Source organism: Mercenaria mercenaria, chromosome 15 (genome assembly GCF_021730395.1).
Source record: "Mercenaria mercenaria strain notata chromosome 15, MADL_Memer_1, whole genome shotgun sequence".
NCBI classification, from domain to species: domain Eukaryota; kingdom Metazoa; phylum Mollusca; class Bivalvia; order Venerida; family Veneridae; genus Mercenaria; species Mercenaria mercenaria.
Window position 1 is genome coordinate 57,557 of NC_069375.1, and position 21,300 is coordinate 78,856.

General features: G+C 33.4%; 1 protein-coding gene across 1 annotated transcript in view; it reads right to left on the minus strand.

Moving 5' to 3' along the window:
• Positions 1-21,013, minus strand: part of LOC123559426 (uncharacterized) — a 46,567-nt gene extending 25,554 nt beyond the window's left edge. Inside the window, exon 1 of the mRNA XM_053524391.1 lies at positions 20,589-21,013. The gene's annotated coding sequence lies outside the window, so the exon portion shown is untranslated. The remainder of the gene's footprint in view (positions 1-20,588) is intronic.
• Between the last annotated feature and the right edge of the window lie 287 nt (positions 21,014-21,300).

Sequence of the window (21,300 nt, forward strand, 5' to 3'; positions counted from 1 at the left end):
AATATTCATATTAGATTTTGTAAAGTTCTTCTTGGTGTAAGACAGTCTAGTTGTAATGTAGCTGTGTACGGTGAGCTTGGAAGATATCCGCTATATATAAATAGATACATCCGAATCATTAGATATTGGTTAAAAATAACGAATGCAAATAATATTATCCAGTGTATAGTTGATTCTGGTTTAAAAGATGCCCGTAAGGGATGCAATAACTGGTTCACACAAGTACGAAACTTACTTGAAAGATATGGCTTTTTAGATATTTAGTTAAATCCTACAAATGTAAACCAGAGTCAATTTTTGAGTGTTTTTAAACAGAGAAGATTAGACGAGTATATACAAGAATGGAGAGCCAGTATAGATTCGAATAATGTTCTTATATTGTATAGATCTGTTAAAATTAATTTTGGATTGGAATCTTATTTAGAAAATATAGTATCGAGAAAACTAAGAATAGCATTAACAAAAATAAGAATCTCAGCACATAGTCTCAGAATACAAACAGGTAGATTTTCACGCGAAAGATTAGATCGTAACCAAAGATTTTGTGAAAGTAATACAAATGATACTGAAGATGAATTCCATTTTTTTTAAGTGTCCACCATATGAAAGGTTAAGACGATTGTATATTAAAAGTGATTACAGAAATAGACCAAGTATGTTTAAATTTATACAATTATTAAATAGTAGCAGGAAAAAAATGAAATTGAAATGTTATGCAAATTTATTTATGAAGCAGTGGAACAGCGATACCAGATCATGAATAGTTAGTCCAATAAATGTAATATATGTGGAATTATGTTTATACAAACTGAAGTTAAACAGTTCCGAACTACTTTTAGTGTTCTATAGACTTTAGCCGTTTATTGTTGTTATTAAAGCATAAATGTCATTATATCGAGTTTCAAAACTGCGTAATATTGTAACGCAACATGTTTTTGTAATGTGTCCATTTTACGTATCGCTACATTATAAAAGTCAGTATCTTAGTTAACTATACATGAATCAGACATGAAGATTCCAATAATGAGATAAATGCTATGTAAGCATAGAGGATACATCTATCTACAACGTTGCATAACATGGACATTTTACCGACATGTATGGTTTTGTTGAACCTATGCGCCACTCGGCTTGTATCTTACTCATCTGCATTGTGAATTCTAGTTGTTGTTGTTTTTAGTTAAAAACTTATGTTAAACAGTTCCGAACTACTTTTTGTGTAGTGTAATTAGTTTACTCATCTGCATTGTAAGCTCTTGTTGTTGTTGTTTTTAGTTAAGAAACTGATAATAAACAGTTCCGAACTACTTTTTGTGTAGCGTAATTAATTGACCTGCGGCGCATATGTGCGACATTGAATATTATATAATTAATTGTATAGCACTTGTATGCTATTTAAATGTTAATCCGTCCATCCAAATCCTGAAATATCTTACAAATAATTTATAAATATATGTATATATATATGTATATGATTAATGTCAAAATCCGTTATAATTGTTTGAATGCCATCTGTATGTTCATGCCATGCAAATATGCTTGTAAATGTATTTATCACGAGCAACTTTTAGTTCAAGTGAAATAAAATTTTGTTCTGTTCTGTTCTAACTCATCATCCATGATCTGTAACTAACGACCCGACGAAACGTAGATCTGCGCTCTCCCATTTGAGCTAAGCGAACAGGCTTCTGATCAGATGTAAAACAATAAAACGATAAAGGTTTCTACAACTGTGTCAATATATTATTCTCAGAAAAGAAGTAAAGGTAGTTCGTTGTGTAAGGAAATATGTCAATTTACATGCTTCTTTGTGACTGAGTTAACCATATATTCTTGTAACAGGATAACGTTATGGCCGAACATTTAAAGTGATTCGACTTCCGTAAACACCTGTTTAAATAAGTGCTCATCTTTCCGATATTCAAGTATGAAACTGACATGTAATATCAATGATGTAGACTTTACATTTTCTGATGAAAGAAAAATTATATATCCTCCACATCAAATATTATTACGGAGGCTCTTCAGGGACATTCATTTTATGACATATTTTCAAATGAGAAAAGATATTTCTTATTCAGTGAACTTGGTGGAAATGAACATGTTGGAAAATTAAACCCAACCTGAGGGCAAGTTCACATCCAGTAGATAGTGATATGTCATATTTTACCATTTAAACAAAACGGAAACTTAATTAATATTATTTTAAAATTTTAAGAGCTCTTTTCGTATGTGAATTATCAAGATGATGGCGTTAGGCATGACGTTGGTTTGATTAAATTCTACCGACAACAAGAGGGCCATGAAGGCCCTGTATCGCTCACCTGACCTATTGACCTAAAGATAATCAAGATTAACATTCTGACAAAGTTTCATTAAGATATGGTCATAATCTGGCATCTGAAGTGTTAATGGCTTTTCGTTTGATTTGACCTAGTGAAATAGTTTTTGAACCTACATGACCAAGATTCGAACTTGACCTAAAGATCATCAAGATTAATATTCTGACTATGTTTCATGAAGAAACAGTCATAAATGTGGCCTCTAGAGTGTTAACAGCCTTTTCCTTTGATTTGACCTAGTGACCTAGTTTTCGACCCCAATGACCCAGATTTGAACTAGATTATAGATAATCAAGATTAACATACAGACCAAGTTTCATTAAGATATGGTCATAAGTGTGGCCTCAACAGTATAAACTAGCTTTTCCTTTGATTTGACCTGGTGACCTAGTTTTTTATCCTACATAACTCGGATTCAAACTGGGCCTTGTGATCATTAATATTAACATTCTGACCATGAACATACAGTCATAAATGTGGCCTCGAGAGTGTTAACAAGCTTTTCTTTTGATTGGACCTAGTGACCTAGTTTTTGACTCCACCTAATCCAGATTTAAACTTGACCTATAGATCATCAAGATTAACATTCTGACCTAGTTTCATGAAGATACAGTCATAAATCTGGCCTCTAAAGTGTTAACAAGCTTTTCCTTTGATTTGACCTGGTGACCTACTTTTTATCCCCGGTTGACCCAATATCAAACTCGTCCAAGATTTTATTAAGGGTAACATTCTGACCAAGTTTGGGCCCAAATTGTGACCTCTAGAGAGTTAACAATCTTTTCCTTTGATTTGACCTGGTGACCTAGTTTTTATATCATATGAATCTAATTCTTTGGAATCAATCCAGGCGCCGACCTGTATCTGGCAACGGGTCTCAAAATTCAAATCTCGCTGGGCCTACGATTCATTAGTTTGACTGGAAACAGTCATAACTACGCAGCTCAGCGTAAACAAATAAAAATGAATAAAACAAAACAGATTGTCCTGGGAGCTCGAAGAGTGCATATCGAAGAGAAACTGGAGAGATAATTTATATGATAATCCATAATTATTACTGGGACTTTGGTATAAATAATTTAGTTGAGGCACCCTCATATTTACAGCTTAGACTCATCCTTGCTGGGTCCCCTTGATAGCTATATTATCTTATTGGTTCGGGTCGCAGTATAAGCTGATGGTTTTAGGTTACAGTGCTGAACCTTGGTAGGTTTGAGATAAGGTTTAAAACATAGGTTTAAGCGGAACCTGTTAGGTGTTGGAGACATTTGGTTTGAAATAGTGTTAAGGTTTGGACCTAGGTGGGTTGTGGAAAAGGTCAGTCTCTCATCCTTGCAGCGTATGCTCATATTTGTGGGGTTTCCAATCCAAATACTCATTCTAGGTCGAGTGGTTCGTGACAGAGTGTTGAAACGTACGGTTTGAAACAGCTGGTTAAAGACACTGATTCTGGTATGCCTGGTATGTGGCCTATGGAGATGATAAGGTCTGCGTATTGGCGATAAGGGCAATACACAAGTCGGGACCATTGGTAGACTTGCTTCTGTTTATTATAATAAGCTACTGTATAGCTACTGTGCAGTAAATAAATTGCAGGTGATATTTCTCACCTTTATAGCAAATCAGTTCTCACCTTTATAACGAGTTTAGAAAGTTTGATTGAATTAGGGCTAAATAAACAAAGTGATAAGATACAACAGTGTTTTTATCATATTTTTAATAAAGTAAGTTTTTTAACAATTACATCTCATTATTGCTGTTTTTTTATTATCAAAAATATAAAAAATGCATTTAGGCACATAGCTTTTAGAAGTAATAAATTATTGTGTATTTTGAACAATGATATATCTTTATTGCTTGATTTTATTATACATAAAAGAAAGTTAACATTATTTAGACAACACAAGAGGAATTAAGCATTTTTAATATATAACATCCTTCTGTTTATATACCTTCTTTATGTATTAAAAATGCAACTGAACGTTTCTTTAATTTCTAATAAAATCCAGCAATTATCTTTTTTGTTTGTTTTTATTTTGTTACTTTTGATAAAAAAAATCATAATCATTGAATAAACAAACTTGTAATTTCTCTTATTAAGTTTTGAATAATTATTTTATAGTGAGAATTGCTTTGCTATAAGAGTTATAATTTAATTGGTCAGGACATTACTCAACATGACTGAGCAATCAAAATTAGTATCTTATCAATTAAAATAATTTTGTGTACATTCTGAAAAAAGACTAAAAAAAAAAAACAACAGCATTTCAATTAATAAAATGCAAAACACAGGAAATAACCAATTTACCTGTAGGCAATAAAATTTATGATTCTCTGACAATAATTAGGCTACATGTCAAGTCTACAGGGGTTTATGGACCCTTCTCAGACTGGACCAGACAGGACCTTGTATATTGGGGATTAAAAAGTCTGGTATTTGGGGTGGGGGGGGGGGGGGGGGGTCACTTATATAGGAGATTTTCTTTGCCTTTAAAGGTCATAAATTTAGGTTGTTTGAAACCAGCTTGTGTACAAGAAGGACCGCATGGCAAATTGATTATCTGCTTGATTTTTAGTTAATTTATGTTTCAAACAATCAAACCAATCAGAATTAAGGAAAATTCATTATACACGTTTTATAGTAATCAAAAGCAGATAGCTTGAGAAAAAGTATTTATATACAGTTTAATAATTAGTAACGCTCGGTACACATGACACATGTTCACCACCGTTTGAATACATCTGCGGATGTCTCTAAATTGCTTTTTGTACTTTTAGCATGTGTTAATGTTGAGTTCTGTTCAACCCAGGGATCGAGGGCGTGGACGGTAGCTTTCATTTCCACTACCGTCCATGACCAGGCTCAATCAAACCGAGCTTGCAACATTTTCGTTTTTGTCGTGTTGAGCGACCTGTGAAGTTTCCTTATTTTTCTGTTCCAGTTAAAATCAATTCGAGAATGCAAACCATCTAAATACGTTAACAGATTCTGGCGCTGTCATTTCCGTTTAGAATTTATGCTTTACAAGTAGCTGTAATATATATATATCAGGAAGTTGGCATACATGTGAAATAAACAAAACATTTGCAAACTTTTCACTGAAACAGCTATCAAAGAACATTCATTCACAGTATTATACAAAACTGTCATAAAAACGTATTTATATTGCACTTGGAAACATATACGTGACGGTCAATTAAATCGAAATAAATACCCTCCTTGGAGATATAGACAGGTGATATTACATTATTACAAGGTCGGCATGTTTTTACAAATTGAACTTGGATGACATCCATATCTGATAAAATTATCCAAATAATTGGTTATAATTTAGGGCTGAAAGACACAAATGTTAAAAATTCTTTAGTGTTATTACTCGGTTCATTTGATTACTCGTAAGGAACGGCTATCGCGGTAATTTAAAATGTTTCCTTATGGTAATTATATATATGTCAGGCGATTATACTGTATACATCTTTGCCAACTAATCTCCAGTGTATAATATTGTTTTATACCTTTGTTCATGATAACCAGGATGTCAGTAATGCAGTAATTCATGTATGACAATGTGTCGATTTTAACTCTACAGGGTAAAACCAACAGCAAATATAAAGTTCACTTTGATAGAATAAAATCACATAACTGAGTCAACAGTGGCAGATAAAAGCCATTATTAAATAACTGTCTCGCTGTTTTGCTTATATCACAAACATTTAATTCAACTCAAGGATTCTTTTTTTAAATTGACGGCTCTTGAAATTTCTTAACCATTTATAAACAGACTCAGTCAGACAATCATCTGCCTTCCTTGTCTGAAATGTTTAATTTATTTATTTCGTTAGGTTTAACGTCGCACCGACACAACCATAGGTCATATGGCAACTTTCCAGCTTTGATGCACCTGTCAATATTTTGCCCGCCCGGCGGGCATACACGGGACTTTAGACAGAAGACCATTCCCGACAAGCGGGAATTTGACAAACATTTGATGTACCAACCAGGGTGTAGGGTGGGATTTAGACAAAAAAGGTTGTCTCTAGGGTGGGGATTTAGACAACAAAATTTTTGAAATGTCAAATCCCCCTGGAACAACTTTTACTTGACCTTAAACAGTGACACTGACCTTTAACCGGCACTTTCTAACATTATCCGCAGCAGTTTCTATATAAACAAATGCGAAATCGCCTATACATGAATCTGCTGTTCCGTTCCACCCAACGATTCTATCATGACTGTGAGATTCTACTCTGCTTCCGCTATTACATTTTTCAGTGCTAAGTAGTAGTAATAAAAAAATATACCAAATTTTCAGAAACAAACAATCTCTAGCTGATTAATTTATTTGTTTATATTTTTACCGTAAGAAAATGTTTCAGCCAGTATAGACAGTGCTTTAACATTAGTGCTTTGTATCTGGTCGTGTAAGTAGTTAACAATTTCTGCGTTGTAGGCACCACAAATGTCGACTGGATTCTACTTTGACAGTAAATAATTATAGGTTATTAGCTTTGTATCGGGAAATATGCACGAGTTCTTCAGCGGAAATATTGCGCGACTTTAGGAGCGCAATATTCTTCCGCTGAAGAACGAGTGCATATTTCCCGATGCAAAGATAATAACCTTTTTATTACATACGCATCTACACATATAAATATTATGTAAAAATTATAAATATGTTCAATAGCCTGAAAATGATTGACAATACTGAACTAAATAGAAAAAATAGTGCAACAACACACATTGAATTATGTCACGCACCCGATATGAAATTCAGGCGTCAGTGTATGGAAAAACATTGACGTTTCCGGTACCAGTGTAACTGAACGGGAAATAGAAACGAGTATGTAATAAATTATAATTTTTGTAAACATCCTGCGCAATGCCTGCGCCGTCGGAAGCGCGATGCCTTCATTTCAGCGCGGCACATTTTGTGCCGCAGGCAACGTTTCATACCCGTGAAGCGAGACCGGTGAGTGATTTTTGTCCTTTTTGTCATTTTGTTACTGCATGTAGCAAAAACCGGGGAATTTAGCGGGGTGTAGATGTATCTTATGTACAATACCCATTCTAATTTTTGTGGCAAATGATAAACTTCCAAGAAACGTAAGGACAAATAAGTTAGGAATGAAACGTGAATGTTTTCACATCAGTGTTTAATAAAATTAATGCTGGAATGTGTAATTCTGTTTTTGCTTAATTGAATTAATACTTGAATGTGTAATTCGGCCTGCTTATTGAAGTCTGGTCTTTAATTGAGTTAATGCTGATAGCTTGTACGATAAATAGAAAACAGTGCCACCAGTCATTTTACTTTTTTCCTGTACTGAGTTCGAAGTGCCTCATAAAATTCAATCCAAATGGCTATGTTTATATTTTATCATACTACTATTTATGTTATCTTTAGGTCTGCACATGGATAAGACATACATAAATAATATTTGCTAGATAGACTCTTCACATCTACTATAGTGCTACAGTAGCAGCTGAAAGTCTTTACACAAAATTATAGCATTTTAGTATGTTCGGCTTGCCGGCCAATTTTGATCTACCGGTCACTATTTTTATATTACAACTAAAGATACAAAATGATAACGAATGCTGTGTATCTTGTGAGCTTCATATACGTATCAGTCTAATGCAAAAAAAAAACGAAAAAAAAAAACGAGTGGCGTGAGTTGAAAAGACGGGTATTTGTTTAATAAACAAATTATTTCTGTATAAACAGTCATTTTCTTTCACGCAGTATTTTTATATTTGAAAACTATAACGATTTGCCAGACATATCATGAATTAATTTTAAAAGACCTTTTGTAAATATGCAAAATTTAAGTATTATTACACGGTGCAACAAAAACGCGGTTAGACGATCATTTTCAAGCGCATAGAAGTTAACAAATATGTCCTTGTATTACAAAATTACATGGATAATACCTCATTCAAGTGTAAATAAAATATAATGTTAAAGGTTAAAAAAAACTATTATTGTTCTCTCCTGACGTTAAATGTGAAGGAGTGTCAAGGAGCCATTGTGATCAAATGGTTAAGTTCGCTAATTATTCACTTGCCTCTTACCTGAGGGTTCGAAGACTCATTTAGGGTGTTAAATTGTAAATGTAAAGCAATCTAGATTATTTGCATGAACGTCAAGTCTTTTCATATCATTTAATACGTTTTTGCAAATCCTGCGGTTGCTCAGCCGGGAGATATATAGACTTCTTCAAACAGGTTATCGATGAAGAAGGGCGGAACTTGCATTCTAGAACGTGACTATTTCTTTTGTATCTATTTTACTCCAACAGTCGGATATGAAAGGAGCTGTTATGTTGTAATATTGTCTTCCAGTTAAAATCAATCAATCCGAGAATGCAATCCATCTAAATACGTTAACACGCTGTCATTTCCGTTTAGAATTTATGCATTACAAGTGGCTGTAATATTTTATATATACCAGGAAGTTAGCATACATGCAAAATAAACAAAATCTTTGGAAACATGGCACTGGATCATTTATCAAAGAACATTCATTTACATTATTATACAAAAGTGTCTTAAAATGTTTTTATATTGAATTTGGAAGCATATACTTGACGGTCAATAAAATCGAAATAAATAGCCTCGGTGTGATATATGGTATTACGTTATTATTGCGTTATTTCAAGGTCGGTGTGCTTACCCATTTCTTACAAGTTGTACTTGGAGGTCATTGATCCAAATAATTGGTTTTATTCTATACCTATTTTATCTATCCAATCGCGAACGTTCATTTGCAACACGTGACCGTACAATATATTACGGTATTTGGATGCACGTGCGTACAAAAATCCTGTATTTTCTGTATTTGGACGCACGCGCGTACAAAAAATCTTGTATTTTCTGTATTTGGACGGTTCAACAGTCCCATGTTAAACATACGATAAAGCCCGAAACGCGTAAAAATGTTCCGAATGTAAATCGGATGAAGTAGGCGCTCTATGTACAGAGTTTGATTATGCGTCTTGAAATCTGGATTTAATTTGAGTTTTTTTGTTTACAACACACAAAAACGATTCAAGGAATAAAAATGCTATCTGATTTAGATATTAAAACGTTCGTTAATAATCAAAAACTTAAAAATACAGTAAAAAGGATCATCAGATGTTGGAATATTTGAAAAGTAGCTTAAAGAAGCCGTTCCGGACGAAACCTAGAAATTGGTGTCAGCCCTTACTGTCTGAATAGCTACCTCAGCAGTTTTTATTTAACAAAATGGAGAAGATAATGAATGGCAACGGACGGGCGGTCAGCATCCAAAGCATGTCTGCTCTATAATTCAGTTTTCGTCGGATCTTCACCAAACTTGCTGACAATGTTTGTGGGCATTACATCTCGACCAATTTCGATAACCAGCCAAATTGTACCAGGCACCCTTGAATTACTCGAAAAACGGGGAGTTTAGCCTTGTCCGCTCTTTTAAGTCGAACAGTTTTCATCCGATCTTCACCAAACTTGCTGACAATGTTTGTGGGCATAATATCTCAGCCAAGTATTATTACCACCCAAATCCTAGCGGCTCGTCCAATATGGTTTTCTCAGCTGGGTACTCGTCCAAATATATCTCCGTATTGTACAGAACAATGTTAAATAACCTAATAATAATGTATGTCTAAAAGACAACAAATGGTATAAGTTCCATAGGGTTATTACTCGGTTCAGTTAACTAATTATTTGAAAACTCGTAAGGAACGGCTATTGTGGAGATTTGAAATGTCTCTTTATGGTAATTATACAGTGTCACGCGATAATACTGTAAACAACATTACCAACTTATCTCTATGTATTGTTTTATGCTTTTGTTCATAATTACCTAAATGACAATGATTCAGTAATTCATTTATGACAATGTGTCGATTTTAATTGTACAAGGAAAAACAAACTGTGCGCAAATATAAAGTTTGTTAGTGAGTCAATAGCCATGAATAGCCATGAATAAACAATTATCTTGCTGTTTTGCCAGTAGCGTAATCATTAAATTTACCTAACGTACAATTGTAATTGTAATTTGTTTAATTAAATGAGTTTTCTTTTAAATTTTACAAAGTGTTAGGAAAGGAGGAAGGAAAGATTTTTTGGGGACTAAAATAAATTGAATGTATTTGTTTCATAGACTGAAGCCGATGCTTGCGGACGTGACGGTTGTTGCTCATTTCTTTACCATTTATTAACAGACTCAATCAGACCGGGGTTGTCCGCTTTTCTTGTCTGAAATGATCTGTTATAGATTATACATATATTGTTAGTTACAGAGTAAATTTACGTTAGCAAAGACAAATAAGTTGAACATTATTTCTGATACTTTCGATAAATATACGTATTTATAAAAAAATAAGATTTGAAATAACAAGTAACCGAGTACAGCAGCGGCAATACAGATATCCCATACCGGTGGAAAACTTTGACTTTGTGAATGTTCGTTCCTTGGTTTAAGGAAACAATCTTTACTTAAATTCAGTAGTTACTTTGACCTACAAGCATAGATCATGTACGCGACAAATTGTATCATCTTGAGGAATATTTGTCTGCAGTACTAAGACATTCCATCAATGCACATAAAAAGTTATGGAGCGCAAACAATTCTATTTGACCTTCAATAGTGACCTCGACCTTTGACCAAGCACTGTGTAGTAAAAATGAAAAATGCTTCAATGAAATATAGAGGTTATGGAGTAGAAAAACATGTTTAATTGATCTAAACAGTGACCCTGACCTTAAACCGACAAATATAGACCATGTATTGACACACTGTCATCATAAAGGGGAACGTTTGTGTGTAGAACTTAAATAATCCATCAATGCATATAAAAGTTATGCATGCCGTGAATTCCCAGTCAAAATTACCACTTCAGATTTTCGCAGTAGAGACCTGTGTCAAGTCTATATCTGCATGTAGTTTTCGTGTGGCTGTCGGTGTGTAACATTAACGTATTCGCATTGACCGTTAAATATACGCTATAGCATTTATTTTTATCCATCGGTATTTAACAAATTAGAAGAGTTAAAGACCCACTAATACCTAGTGGTCTACTTTTTCCTCCCACATGAACTTTATGCAAATAATTCTGGTAATACTGGTATCATACAACTATTCTACAAGATGACAGGTGGACAAGCTCAGTCCGGTTTTCATAACTTCATCTGCAAACTTACTCGGTCATTCTCTTCTCAGTATAGTTTTATAAAAAAAAATAGAATAATAACTATCTTACACTGTATAAAGAAACAAAGTGTGATCTAAACTCACCTTAATACAAATGTACATGAAGTACCGTGCATACTACTACATTAATTGAATAATATATTTAGTAATGCATGTTCTTAGCCTTATATCTGTTACTGTCAAACTGTAATTAGACACTTGTTATTTCTCATATTTCCATATAAAAATGTATAATAACAATCATGGAACAATCTGACTGAAGTGCTTGATCTTCTAGACGAAGATCCGAGGAGAAGTACCCGTTCTTAATCGTCTTCTGTATATTTTTGATTTCAAGAACTGCTATTTTTATTTTCGCAAATCTATTTTTTTTTTTTAACCAATCAGACGACTTGTTCGAATGTCAAAGATTAAGAAAAATGTGTAGGCTGTCAGGGACTCGAATCCGGGACCAGTCGCTTACAGAGCAAGTGCTCTTCCGACAGAGCTAACGCTTTACCGACAGAGCTAACCGGCTATCTGACACTTTACGTCATAAAAATGTTACTATCAAAAACCCAGTCTAAATATAGAATTTTTATTCTTACAAGGTGTTGTAAGTAAGCCTTCTGTCTGGCTAACGGAATGGTCGTCAGAACGAGGCTATCAATAGCACGTCTTCAGATCCTAAGTATAGCGTAATAGGAGATGTTCTTTAGTCAGACAGCATTATGGAAATACAAAAGGTAACAGTTAGTTAGTGGTGTGTCTTTAAGTTAACTTGACAATAGCCACTACTGACCTTGACATTTTAAAGGGATAAGTACAAATATATATAACTCTCAAAGTTAGAATTGAAGCTCAAACAAGAGATGGCACTATTAGTGACAAACGCCCCCGAGGTTTGTCCAAGAATGCTACAGTTCGATGCGCAAAATATGCCAGAATAGTTAAGGTGTGACTAATTTTTCGACAAGAGAAAAAATTTCTCCGAAGGTAACCTTAACCTTAGAGCTAGGGTCTGGGTCTTGAGCATGACACACTAACTCATCATAGGGAAAATTGTGACAAGTAATGTTTGATGACGGCATAGTTATTGACTGGACAAGAAACATAAATGATAACTTTTTAATTTAAGTTTTACTTTGACTTTGAAACTAGAGATTTTTGACTTGCGTCTGACACGTCATTTCAATATAGTGAACGTTTATGCCATGTAATTTTATAATGTCTTCATCGACGGAATAGGCATAGAACTGACAAGAAACACACCATGTAAACCGTCAACCTCTAAATGTGACATCGACCGTGGAGCTTACGCACGACACGTTTTCTCGTTATCGGGGAATATTTCTGCTAATTAATTTCGAAATTTCTTGATTAATGACAGAGTTACGAACCGGATATGAAACAAACCCTTTTAACCTTTCATTTGACTTCTACGTGTAAACTTGATCTTGGAGCTAGGGGTCTGGGTCTTGCGCGTAATCATTTTGTGGGGTCGAATCTACATGAGTTTTTTTTTCATGTTTTGTCTTTTTGTGTGTGTGTGTGTGTGTGTGTATGTTGTGTGTGTGTGTGTGTGTGTTTTTCTTTTCGTTTTCATTTTTATTCCCGTATTTTTGTTTCTTTCTTTGATGGTTTGTATTTGTATGTATGCCTTTATATAAAACAACAGTATGTTTATTATTTGCATAGCTTAAATGCATGCATTTAGTCAATATCATCTTTGATATAATGGTAAACTTTTCTGATCTGCCATATCGGCTTATGACACTGCTCTGTTGTGTTGTCACATAGTTCATGAAGGAATCTAAATGTTTACGAGAAAAAAAAATAATGTCGTTGGTGAGTTTCGAACCCACACGGCAAAAGATCTGTTTAACATGGACTGTATACTTTACCACTGAGCTAATTTGCAATTGGTACAGAGTCTGGAAATATTTAGATTGTAACATGATTAATGACAGAGTTACGAACCGGATATGAAACAGGCCCTTTTAACCTTTCACTTGACTTCTAAGTGTAAACTTGATCTTGGAGCTAGGGTCTGGGTCTTGCGCGTAACACATTGCCTCCTTATGGTAAACATTTATGCCAAGTTGTTTCAAAATCCCCCTATAAATAACAAAGTTATATATCGGACACGTAAAGATCTATTATGATATGACTTCTAAATATGACCTTGACCCTGGAGCAAGTGATCTGGGTCTTGCGCGTGACACATTGTCTGATTATAGTTACCATTTATGCCAAGATATTTCACAATCCATCCATGGATAGCACAAATATGGATCGGACACAAAAATAACCCTGTTAACATTTGAACACGAAGTCTGACCTTGACCTTGGAGCTAGGGTTCTCATTTTAATAAACATTTATGCTAAGTACTTTTAAAACCTCTTGATGAATGGCAAAGTTACGATCCGGACACAAAACAGACTGTTTGACTTCTAAGTGTGACCTTGACCTTGTAGAAAGGGGTCTGAGTATATTTATGCCAAACTATTTCAAAATTCCTTCATGGATGACAGAATTACAGCCCGGACAAGAATTTACAAAGTTACGGTCGGACGGACGGACGGACAACGCGATTTTAATGTGGCCACCTTCGGGGGCATTAGAATCAAAGAACATACTGTAGCGTAAATAAAAAGTTATTTGCTGAAACATCTTTAAAGGATGTAAGGATTTTTTTCATGAAATAGATATATACATAATCACTTAATAACAACATAATATATTAGGCGCTAACAAAATCTGAAAAATAGATCCCTCAGAAAGAAATAGTAAATATTGCGGACTCGATTTGACTGATAGTTGGTTTAATTTGTACGCTAGTCAGCAGTGTACATGTATTTAGATAATTTACAACCATGCTTTGCACGGAATGAATTTGCAACCATGCTTTGCACGGAATGTCATGGATCAGAGGGATAGACTGGCTATATTCATCAATAAAACCCGGCAAACTGTATGAAATCTAAAGTGGTAGGATATTCATGGCATGGGAAATGAAACAATCTTTCCTTGACCTTCAATAGTGACAATGACCTTTCATCTACAAGCATAAATTTTGTACAAGCATAATTTACGTATTGCCTGCTATTCTCATATCAAGTCTTCTGAACCTAGTTTGTATACTTTTTGAGTAATTGCAAATTCCAAATTTTGACCTGGCAGACGGAAAGACGGATAGAGGGTATTCCTATATTCCCTTCCGGGAACCATATCATCTGTATAAGTTCTAAATGAAAGGGAATACCTCTTTTATATCATAGGTGAAATTATTGAAAGTGAAGAAAAACACACTAGCAAACCGATTTAATCGTACTTTCTTTGTTACATGTTTTAAGGACACGTCACGGCTGAGATAGTTTAGCATTATTACAATACACAGTCGGTATTGAAATTGTGTTTACAATACATCTGCTCATTAGATAAATCCTCAATATCTATGTGGAAATAAGGGATGTGTTTTGTATGATTGCAACACTGTGAGTTGCTCTAATTACTGACAAATGACTGAAACAATAGGAATTCGTACGAAACATGGATAGACAAAACGACAGTGAGGTAACAATATATTCTTTTATTGTTTTAATGTATGAGTTGTAAGCTACAATATAGAATACCCATTTTATCAAAATCAAACTGGAAGTTAGAAATAACAGAAAAAAATAATTAAGTCATGAGTCATCATTTACCTGTCAAAATTTGTCATTAGTTTTCACGAGCTGTCAAAATTATTTTTATCTCTCTATTCTGCAAATGCATTGTTTTTGAAAGTATCTTGGTCGGATACTGTAGTATGTAACTTACTTTACATTCCACATTAATATTTGTGCTTGAATTTGCTTTGTTGAGCTCACTATATGAATTTCTTTTTTTTAAATAATTTATTTTTAATATTCTCATCACGTGATACATATTAATACATATCTAGCTAAATGCTACAGAAGAATAATAACAAATTTCTTTTATTTAGTTCTCAAAACTATCATTTGCTATATGTGATGAAGTGTTTATAGTTTGCAACAGAAATATAAATGAGAGATAATTTTCTGTAATACTAATAATTAAAAAAAACACAACAGAAAAACCTTGGAAACAGATAAAAACAAATGGATTTTTTTGTTTTTAATTTTGGCATCAAAGATTTTGTTTGTTTTGTTTTGTCGTCTACAGTTTCTATTTACTTACACTGTTCTATTTATAAATAAACTGTGAAAGGAATATGTTTATATTTATAAAACATGCATATACCTTTTTTTTTGTCTTTAAATATGATTTTCATCTGCTGTTATCTTAAACATGGACCATTTTCTTTCATGATAGTTCATATTACCACACATGAAAGCTATTTCTCTTTCTATACTGATTCTTATTTTCAAAAAATGCATAAATGACTCAAAAAATGGAACTCTTTTCTATTTTTCATTTGAAATGTGTAATACTTCACCAAGTAAATGATTAAGTTTAATACACTATTTTTCACATTATTTTGCAAAAAACCAAAACTTACACTTTCTATATCAAACTTTACTTCAACTTTCTTTTGTTTGAGAAATTGAGTTAAATTGTTCCACAAAACTTGCACATGGCAACATTCCCAGAATAAACTTATAAGTTTTTAGGCTGCATATTACAAAAAGGCTTGTAGGGGATATATCCATTTTTAATAATCTTGTATTTGTTGGCAAGATTCTCTTGATGTATTTATATTGAACATTTCTGATTTTTGTATCTACTGTAGCTTTGAAAGGTCGGATATATACTTTTTTCCACTCAATATTGCTTATGTTCAAAATCTTTTTTTCCCACTTTTCTTCAGACTTTATTTTCGGTTTTGGTTTATCTTTAATCTGCCTCTCATACAGGATTTTATTTGGCGTTTTTGATGTACAAAAAAGTTTTTCTATAAGGTTTTCCCTAGGAGGGTTCATATCTTCGGTTTTAAGTTGTTCTTTGAAATGTGAAGGAACATATGAATTTCTATTGTTTTAGTTTATTGTCTCTTATAAAGGTACCAAATCTCAATATTAAGATATAAGAATTGTTCCGTTCTGGTAGACAAAGGAAACTACTTGTTTGAATCATAATATAACGGTTTTTGTAAAGAACTGAATATTCTTTGGGTTTTTGTTATTTACCGGAAATTAAAAAAGTTACATCACCTTAAAGTGGTCATGTCCTTAATAGAACAGCGTATACATGTTTTAATATCGTCTAGTAAAATTTAACTGTACAACTATTAAACATATGTTTTACATTATACTACAGGTTAATGATTTAACAATATCACAGAAAATTGGTCTTACTGACTGTTATTAAGACTGATGACTTAAGGCTGACTGTCGATGTAAAGAAAATAAAAGCAAACTAAAGAATTAATGTCAAGGTTTTCCGCTGTTCACAGATGAATTTACCGATAATATCACAGTACTTTTAATGTAATTTCTATTTCTCTACTATCAAACCAAAGAGAAAATGACACGGGTACCCAATAAAAGGAAATGGTAAACTTGAGGTATATCGTTATTGTTACATTGGTCATATTGAGGAGGATGTATATTATTTTGCTGATATAATTACTATTGAATAATGTTCGATCGGATATTTAACAGATCCCATTATCACTAAAAATGAAAAAACTATTGCATATTTTGCGAGTTCTAATATATTATGACAATATGATGATAGTTGTCTGCATTAGGTACATAAATGAATTATCACCTCTGCTGTGATTTTAACCTGATAAATATCCGATCATTTAGAAGTTTAACTCTCTTGACCAGAATTTTAAGACAGATGTCTTTGTAGGGATAATACACGTTTTTTTTGTGTATTAACGTCTGCAGAAGCCCGCGGGATTGTTTGACCCGGGATTGTTTGTGACCGAGACCGAAGGTCAAACAATCCCGCGGGCTTCTGCAGACGTTCATACACAAAACAAACGTGTATTGTCGCTATTCTTGCATAAAAATATATTTCACGACGATTTATGTATTGTTTTCATACGTGATGACTTGACAATTCCTGTACATTTTTTATTTACCATTCCAGTTGTTCTTGGAAACGGTAAACATGTTTTAAATATCCGTATCCAGGGCCCGGAAATAAACAACACTATCAAAAGCACATCCTGAAGGTTTTTAAGCGATTTTTTATCTCTCATTATTACAAACATAAAAATTACCAATAATTGTTCATATCATTTCACAATTTGGTGGACTCGATCACAATTTCAAGAATAATAACTTTACATTCGAGTTATATTGAGTACGGCCACGCAGTTGGAGTACGGATGGGTACGAACGTAGTGTCAAGTTTCCAAGCTGTTTATATAAATTCTTCGAGAAATTAGATAAAAACATACTGACTTATACTTACCAAAATCATAAATATGATACCTAAAAACAAAGAATCGCTCAGGTAAACACGCGATTCTTTAACATTCACGGTTGTCTACAAAATCTGAATTGACGCAGAGTTCTAAAAGGGGAGTAAACAAGGGAAGAAACGAGTACGAACAATGTAGGGGGCAGCGCATTTGGCGTTAGTTACTGATACAGTTAAACATTCTATGGTTTAGATTGCATCTTTAATGCTGCAAGAAGAGGTTTTTATGAAAGAAAAAAGACGCAGATACCAGATGTCAATCTGCGCAGAATTACATATACGGCCCTGGGAGAGCATTTCAAAAATAAAAATCTGGTATTAACAGCACGTGAATTGCCTTGTTTGCACACGATTTTTCTCCCGTTAATACATGGGCGGATCCCGTGAAAAAAGTAGTTTTAATGCAAGAATACAAAAAAAATACAAAGTGTACATACAAGTTTAGTCAGTACATTTTGTTTATTCTTACATGTTTTGTAATTACATGTTTTAGTGCCTTAAGGCCATACCAAATTGATTAATAGTTCTTCGGAAAATTTTCAAAAAAAATAGGAGCGAGCGAGCGAAATTTTTATTTTATTTTTTTTTTTTCTCAATTTTCTTTTTTTCAGAGGCGGGTAGATTTTACATGGAGCGAGCGGGCTTTTTTTATTTTTTTCCCCAACTTGGACCATTGAGGAGGCAGTTATGATTATACATGAAGTTAACATTTCTTTAGAAATAACACAGAAATCAAACATTTACAGTGTGGGTAACACAGTATATAGCTTTTCTATATGTTTTAAAGACTACATGAATGATTTTGCAAATAAATTCTTGCCAAATCTCACTGAATCACTTTGTTTCTTTTTTTATTTTGTAATTATAATTACTAAGGGATGAGTGTCTTATTTTTATTTTTTATTGTTCTACATTAATCTGAAGGCGTGCCTATTTAACGGCACAAGATGAGGAATATTTAAGACCAAACAGGCACATGTGTGGAATAACATTTCTGAAACACAGTTAGATGGCTTCGACACATGAACAACTTTGTGCCCCTAGTGGAACTCCAAGCCATAGAGGTGAGGGGAAGTAATAAACCACTTGACCGGTGAGACCAAACAGAGTTCGGCATACAGATGCTTCGACATTGCTCGAATCCCTTTGGAATAATTTCTTAACAGATCAGGCTGGCTTAAGTTTTTGTGGTAGAAATTCATTTCAGGCAAAAATGATAACAGACGGACAAAGTATGATCCCAATATGTCCACCCTTAAAAGTGTTATTTATTGTGCTTTGACTGAACTAGAAATTTAGAGTTGGGGAGGTCTGTTTTTTTCAGTTTCTTTCGTTCAGTCAATTCACAGCCAATTAATATACAAACAGGCAAAATTGGGGTTACAAAAGGACAGATTTTGTTAGAAATTATTTTCATATCTACACTACATATTTGAAAAGCTAAACAATTTTTAAATTGACTAAATGTGTTCTGATAGAATATCTGACTGCTGTACTAAAGAAGTTACGTTAAAAAAGATTTGGGTCGAGACAATGTGATGGGTCGGTCAGGATCTGTAAACAAACATTTTTTTTAAGATAGTAGTCGGCCTCGGCTTTGGGCTCTAGATCTAACATACTGAACTAAACAACTGATAACAAATGGTTTGAAAACTTTATATCTGAACAATATTTCTATGTTTAATCCAAATATTTTTAACTGCATCCCCGTGTACGTCTTACAAGTCGGGCTTCATTCTTTTCACTGTATTGAACAAAAGTAGAACGTGGCTACTTCATTACCTACCGGCACATCGAAGGCCATGTGTGGCACTAGCACAGACACTCCAGATATAAAACAAATGATGGACAACACCATAATTCCTGACTTTTTGAGTTTTGGTCATCAGCTACATGTATTACAAACGCACGAAATCCGATCAATGATCAATATCACTTTGACGCATTAAAACAGCGATAAAACCTGTTTTGCCGTTATTATTCCGGAGAGCGTAATCAGAAATTTTTTTATTTTTTTCGGAGATTTTTATGTACGTGCGGGCGGGTGATTTTTATTTTTTTTCTCGGGTATGAAATTATTGATGCGGTAGTTCCGACGAACGACATATCAATTTGGTATGGCCTAAGATATGTTTAATAACAGTATAGCCGTTTTGTATCGCATTCAGTTGGATACAATGTACTCAAATTAAACTTATTATAAATTAGTAAACAAAAGATATTTTTGCGGCGCTGAGATTTAAGGAGACAGAAAAAGAGTTGTAGGAAAACATCAAGTGACAGATCATAAAATTTAGAAATCAATAACTTGAATTCCATAGTAATTAATAATTTTTGATGAAATAATATCAAATAAGTCATTTAAGTAAGGTCCGTTGATCGACATAGTAATGGGATTTAAGAGGTAAAATGGAAGAAAATTATACATGCGCCGAGCGTTTTACATGTAATGTAGGATTCAACTTGAATTAATTATGATTATATAAGTAGGCTAACATAATTGCACATAGACATTGGTAGAAACATCTCATATCAAATTCACACCGAACAGGGACACATACAGCATAATAATGAAAAAACAATTTATTGGGTTTAATAAAAGTAAACGTTCGCAAAGAAACAATTAATTATTTAAAAAAAGCAGGCTGAAATAAGTGCGACGAAATTTACCTAAACTATGTGTGTTTATCCCCGTTGTTTGTTCCTTGAAAGGCCTAAATCCATTGTCAATTTGTTCAGTTAATATCTTTAGGTATTCATATCTACTAAACACTTTAAACTTTCCTCGTGTTTTTGCACTTTGTAGAATTAATTTTTATTTGAACACAATTATTTAACTCATATATGTAAAATGAGAACGGGTTTCTTATTTTCCTACAAACATAATTATACAGGTATATGAATTTAATATTTAAATCAGTAGAACATATAAAGCATATTCCTCCTCCGATATAAGTATGACAATGGTTGCGACAACAAACTTTAGCTATATTATAATATTACTCTATTAGAATATCGATTTTATAAAATATCTAAAGATTAAATTACCACGGAAAGCATATCTGAATTTACATATAAGAAAACACGTGTTTAACAATTAATTGAACAATTAATATTAGTGTGCCATTTTCACTCATTAGTGCTGCGATTTATATATTGATAACCAAAATAAAATGAACAAATAATTGGATATTCTATATTGGAGACAGTATTTTTTTGTTTCACATCCAATCAATATTTTACTACATTGAATGTCGGACGATAGGAACACCTGTGTGTGTGTGTGTGTGTGTTTGTGTGTGTGGCTTTAACGTCTTTTCAACAATTTGTCCGTAATAAACGGAGGTGTTTATTTGTAGCCGTAAGCGCAATGCCTAACTTT